This window comes from Adiantum capillus-veneris, chromosome 10 (assembly GCF_014529385.1).
Source record: "Adiantum capillus-veneris isolate H3 chromosome 10, ASM1452938v2, whole genome shotgun sequence".
In the NCBI taxonomy this organism is placed as follows: domain Eukaryota; kingdom Viridiplantae; phylum Streptophyta; class Polypodiopsida; order Polypodiales; family Pteridaceae; genus Adiantum; species Adiantum capillus-veneris.
In genome coordinates this window covers 56925594-56932134 of record NC_140940.1, presented here as the reverse complement: position 1 = coordinate 56932134, position 6541 = coordinate 56925594, and positions in this window count along the sequence as shown.

Sequence of the window (6541 nt, the reverse complement as noted above, 5' to 3'; positions counted from 1 at the left end):
CTATGCTTGCACCTCAAAAGCTTATGGCCTTAGGGACTCTTGGGGAAAGATGTCGTGCTTGGTTGTGCTTTGATCAATATGTATGCCAAATGGGGTGAACCAACATCATGGAAGATAGGGACTACACATGCCTATTTCAATGGAAACAGAGTTTATTTAAACATACTAAACAATGCGTGAAGAACGACAGTAGACAACCACATATTAACTTATGTGAAAAGTTGACGATAGCAACAAAGAAAGACAAACCATCATTAAAAAGTAAAGAAATCATGAATGGTGGCACAAGGGACGTATAGAGGAGGGAAACATATCATTGTTGGATACATGGGTGAGTTGATGGGAAGCGTGGATTGCACATTGGGGAATCTTGATGTTAAGGGTAAACATTTCTGTCATTTAAATTTTGTTTGAAAATATTGTGTTGAATGCTTAAATTTTTTGTGTTTTGTAGTAGGAATCTCTTTGTGTGTAGGTTATTTTAAGCTAGCACATACTTCTCGTGCAAACTTGTTTGAAAGTGTACATTTGAGTTGGCTTGATAAAGAAGAATAAAACAAAAAAACTAGCACATACTTTTGATGGGTTTGTGTAAACCATCACGTATAGTTTTTCCTTCATGATTTATAAAAGTCTTTATAGTGGTATGCTATTTATAAAAAAATTCTCAATAGTGGAGAAGCTTGCAAAAAAGGTTTATTTCTCAAAAAATCTCACCAAAGGAAGCTCGCAAGAAAATCAAACCCAAATTAATGGCACAAAGGATTTTTAATCTATTGAACCTTTTGAGAAAGAGTCCATGGATCTCTATCACAACCGGGGCGTTCTTGAAGAAGCTGGCAAAAATCTACAAGTTCTTGAAGCTCAACCATTGCAACCATTGGAGAAGAGCTTCAAGAGTGATGCTATGGAAGTAGAAGGTGACGCAAGTTCCAATACATATATAAGTTCAGAAAAAGAATCCATCCAAAACATCTTAGTAACTCAAGTTCTCGGAACTAGTGTGCATGGTGATTGGGACCTTTCATCCACTTACAGACCAATGCTAATTATAATAGTGATCTTGGGTGGATGGATTTTGAGATGATGTTGGCAAAATTCCAAAAAAAAGAATCTCTTAAAGTTTGAATATGAGCATATTGTTCTACGGCCAGGATGCATTGAGTTTCTAAAGACTCTAATTAGTCATGTTACACATTGAAGGTGGTCCGGGGCGGGCAACAAGAAGAGTGGCCTCTAAGCACCCTTCTAGGATCCCGTGCTTCTCAATTGGGTTGGGGTTGGAAAAAACAACAAACACACACACAAACCCGCAACCGAACCCTACACAAAGTTGCGGCACCACCTAGTTTTGGATGCGAACTAGGACGCGTAGAGAGAGAGAGAGAGAGAGAGAGAGAGAGAGAGAGCTCGGGCTACTTTGAAATGTATCGGCAATGATCAAGCAAACACAATTATATATGTAAGAAAGAGAGAGAAGGGGGAGGGGATGCTTGTTGCATTAATACCTTCTTACAAATTTGTCACGACCAATCAAAGTGAGATTAGTATTTGTTCAACATAGCTTGAGTAAATTACACCACAACACATCACAAGAAAAAACCACCCCAATCACTGTCTTAAGGCCAGGGGAGTCCTCTCCACCCTGTCGCCCTCTTATAGTATGTGGGATTTATGGCTAAATTGATGACAGCATCCAGAGACAAGCTATCAAGAACTTAAAAAAAAAAAACACCAAGAAACTTACACATCATTATTGTCCATTACTTCACGTTGGAAGAGAGACAAAGTATCCAAGCTTAGTCCAAATCCACCCTCCTTGATTCAACAAATGTTGGGCTTACACTAGTAGGAGAAATGATAGATTTCCTACTCTCAATTGAATGATCACTCTCTCTTACAATGGCATAGAGTTCCCTTGCTAATCACCCCTAATACAACACATGCATATGCATAAGCCAATGATCTTCCACTCAAGAGATCCTTCTAGAGAGGTTGAGCTTGGCTTCTCAAGCTATAGCATAGTGCTCTTGCTTATGGCTCCCCCTTTTGTGCTAGCTACACCCTCTTTTTATAGAAATTTTGAGGGCTAGGGTTACTCATCTAACCATGGTTGGGTTAGATTTTCAACACTTATCTAATTTCTTTTGCTTGGAATTATTCAAGAAGTTGGTGGGGATAGATGAAGAAGAGAGAGAGGAGAGAAGTGGAGGTGATAGGACTTCTCATAGTAGGTTGGTGTTAGTAAATTAGTAGAGTTAGTATTTTTATTAATTTACAAATGGAATTGGATATTGACAATGGAAGTATCCATATAGGATACAAATACGGAAGAAAAAACGCTTAATAGGTAAGAAAATATGGATTTCTTACAATGTTGATGCTCCAAGTGTCTTGAGTAGGGTCAATTTTGACGCTTGTTGACGGTCCACTAGCTTTGACGGTACGTTTTTTCTCCACTCTTGACCTTCCTTGGGAGCCACGTTAATTGAATATGAGTAATCAATCAACATGGTGCTGTCTTTCAATGGAAGAGGCTGAATTTTGTGGTTTTTTTGATAGATATGGGTAATATGGATGAGGAAAAATGAGACTAGGTGGTCAATTTAATGGAAGTGTGTGTAGGAGACATGAGTTCACCATGGTTTCTCTTATTCTTCAAGGTTGAGAAGAAGGTGAGTAGGGTGCAGAGAGGAGTGGTGAGAGAGGTGTGGATGATGAGTGGAGAAGTGTGTGTGAAAGAGGAAAATGATAAAGTGGAAGAGGGAGTGTGGCTGCATAGCACGGGCAAACTGGGGTCCACCAATAAAATCATAGCTCACAGCTCATAGCTCAAAAAAATAGAAAAAATTGGAGGTAAAAGTCCAGCCCACGAGCTACAACTTTTGTTTGTATCACCTTTATAAATTCGGGGAGCATGTGATCTTTTAAAATTTAGCAAAACCGACTATTTTTTCACTGCACAAAGTCCTTGTGAGGTCCTTCTTTGGATGATTCTTTTGAATACCTTCAAGAGTGAGTCCCCCCATGGTGCATGCATGCATGCCACACACCCTTGACCTTATTTGGTAGGTCTATAATTGAAGATATTGTTGAGATCATGATATAAGTGAATAGTACAACTAAGAAAATCAAATATTGAGGGGTCTAAAAAAATATATACATGTCAAATATAAATAATATTGGTGGAAAAAATAAAAAGGGGTCAAAATAAATCTCTCTCATTATAAGTCTACCATAAAAAGATGAATATTTTTGGTGGTCTAATTTATGAGAGTAATAGAGAATAGATGTAGGAAGGAAAAAATCATAATAGTGAAAAAATATACACATAAATAGAACTAGTTTTTTTGGACTTTTGTTGGGATGGAGTTACACCAAAAATAATAGAAGCTTGCATGAAATTATTTTTATATGGAATAAAGAGTATGCAAAATGGTAAGAAAAAATATGGTAATGGTGAGTCAATGTACACAGCATAAATAACACACCATAGGTAAAAATATTTAAATAAATACCAAAATAATTATGAAAAATACTTTTATTTAGGTCCTATATACAATGAGATATTTACACACAAATGGGCCATAATATACTTATAATTTTTATTTTTTTATTTTTTTATTTTTTTGGCTCAACTAGCCCAGTGACTAGCTAATTGAGGGTTTTTAAAAAGACATGGGAAAAGTCCCCTAACTCACACAAACCTATATATAGTGAAAGGGTGAGGGTAAGCCACAGTGTTTGGGTGATTTTGGTAGGGTGAGGTAGCTTACTATGACAATTATGGAAAGCCGAAAAACGGCTATCATTAGCCCCCCCCTTAGATAATGGTACATTCATGTACCATTTATCCGACCATACAACATGTAGATTGTGTAACGTCTGTCTTTGTATGCTCTCATCTTTGAAGAACCTTTGTTGTATGATTAAAAAACCTTGTGTGATATGAAAGGTTCTTAGAGCCAATAGCAGGATGTAATGAAGTGACTAAGTAAACCTCCTCCATTGAGAAAGTTTCCATAAGCACCCCCCAGGATCAAAGATCTTGAAATATCTTTCCCAAAGAGAGATGTATGGTATAGAATCACTTACTGATTTCGGTTGAAGAAACTTGTAGATTTTATTGTTGTCCATCAATAGCATCTATCACTATGAATGTGATATAAAAGATTGGTTGCTCTTCCTCCTGTGTAAAGTTGATGTATCTGCTACGATCTTTAAGAGCTTGTACGAGCAAATTCCTGAACTGTAGCTCATAAAATTCATTCAGCCTGAGTAGGCTCATCAAGTCAAAAATTCTATGACCTTCATGATTTATGAAAGCTTGATGCATGCTTCCAACTGCTATTGGAAGATATTGCAAATAGTTTACCACATAAGTAGATAATAGACGAAGGTTTCTATTGCTTCCAACACATTGGAAGAGAATAGATTTTGGTAATGATTGATGAAATATCCACATGTAGAAATCAAAAAGTTTTTCATCTATGATGAAGGCCAGAAGCATCACCATGTGTGACCTCCATACACCAAAGAACCAAATGTAGAAAGTTTGGAAACATCTGCTCATCACCAAGTGTTGGACGGGAAGCGACTCACACACCCATGAAGTGCATGCAAACACTGCCTAGATCAACATAATGTCAATCGAGGACATAGATGACACGATAGGCACACGGAGGAAATCTCTTTAGTTTGTCAGGCTGAGACCATCCTACACATACAACACTCTGGAAGGCCAACTAAACCACAATCAAGAACCTCACTGCTCTCAACTACACCACCTAGCCACATACACACATGCTAAAGGTAACTTTCCTAATCATGCCAGATTCGTACGAAACTTAAGGAACACCATCCCCTCACTAGGATACACCTGTCCCTAAGCTTCTACACTTAAAACCCTCACTCTAAACCCATCTCTGGAAAACGCGTAGGATGACAGAGCGGAATCTTGAAAGTGCCCGAAACCAAAATTTATTAGTACCTATGCGTAGCTTATATTGCCACAATTCTATAGACTACTAGCACGTAGAAAACAGACATAGTTTGATACACTTACGGCCACAAATAGCTCGTAGATGAGTCGGCGTGTGCGCTTCGTCTCGCGTGGAATGCTTGGCATTGTCACGTAGCTCTCCTTGAGCCTGCAACAGTGGTGCAGTTGGATCTTCAACGTGTTGAGCGAGCCCGGCGTAGCAAGAGGATGAAGCTCACGCTCACTCTCTTTCTCTCTCACACACAATAGACGGCAGCGCTCAAGTTTTATTATGATAAAAGTCTCCTTTACAAAATGACCTAGGTACCTTATATACTAAGGCTACCTTAGGTTTAACCAAAAATAGGGTTGAAAGGGTCAAATGGCTTTGTATTTTCAATCTGGAAGTGCCATTGCACCCCGGCTTCTGAAACTAGAATAACTACTCATTACAAATGACGTTTATAGACATAATCGACAGCATTTCATAACTCGCAAAAGATAAGACTTTGATACAAAACTTGAGTTATGTTGTGTTGTTGACCCAGCGGTCAACATTCCCCCCTTCCTCGTTCATGTCGTCCCCGCATGACCTGATTGTCAATGGCGATGTGGTTTTTACTGTTGTTTTGGCTTCATCTGTTGCACTGCTTGTAACTTTGTCGAACCACAACAAGAACTATGATCCATTAGAGCGGACTGCTATCATCATAACCATTCATCTTTTGAGATCCTCTGATTACTTTTATGTCTGCTCTTCTTCATTGGGGACTTCTTTGTTCCTGTGCAATCATGTTGTTAGTGTTGTCTACAGCTTTGTCATTGTAGGCCATTCTTCGACTCGCCATTGAGGAGAAGTATGCTATGATCTGAAATTGGTGCTCCAATTCATTTGTCAATTGATTTGAGTAGAATTTCCTTATTGTTGATGTAGAAGGAATATGTAGAAGAGGATGGTGATAGGTGTCTTTAATTAGGGTCTAAAACCTGGATGACTAAAGGGAAAAAACCCGGTGGGAAAAAAATGCCTTTGGTATACACTCTTATTGGAGTTGAGCAGTTGAACGTGAAGTACATGTTCATGAAAGGTGAGTGCTTGGGTGAAACACGGAAAGAGTACCTGATGCAAGTGCCAATTATGGGACACTCTATATGCATATGCGAAATTTGTCAACAAAAGCATGCAATGTGAAAGAAAGAGATGATGGGTGTTTTGAGGAATAAATGTAGCACATGTGACATCAAAAGATGTCTCAATAGCTTCCACCTTTCCAAGAAGGGTTTTCGATGTAAAAGTTTCTCCACTCGTATCTCACTATGCTAGTACGTGAGTGTCTTTTGGACCTTCTCCTTCACTTCACTAGACTTAAGTACTTAGACTTCGACTCTTTTGCTCACCTATACCAGCATGAGCGACACAACATAAATATGCTCAACTCTTCCAGCTTGAGGAGTACCTAGAATAGCTAAGACGCTTAGACCACAGAGAATATTACTTGAAGCTTTGGGACTAACACCTCACTCATTTTGTGGCGTAGCTACTAGACTCTGACTTTTATG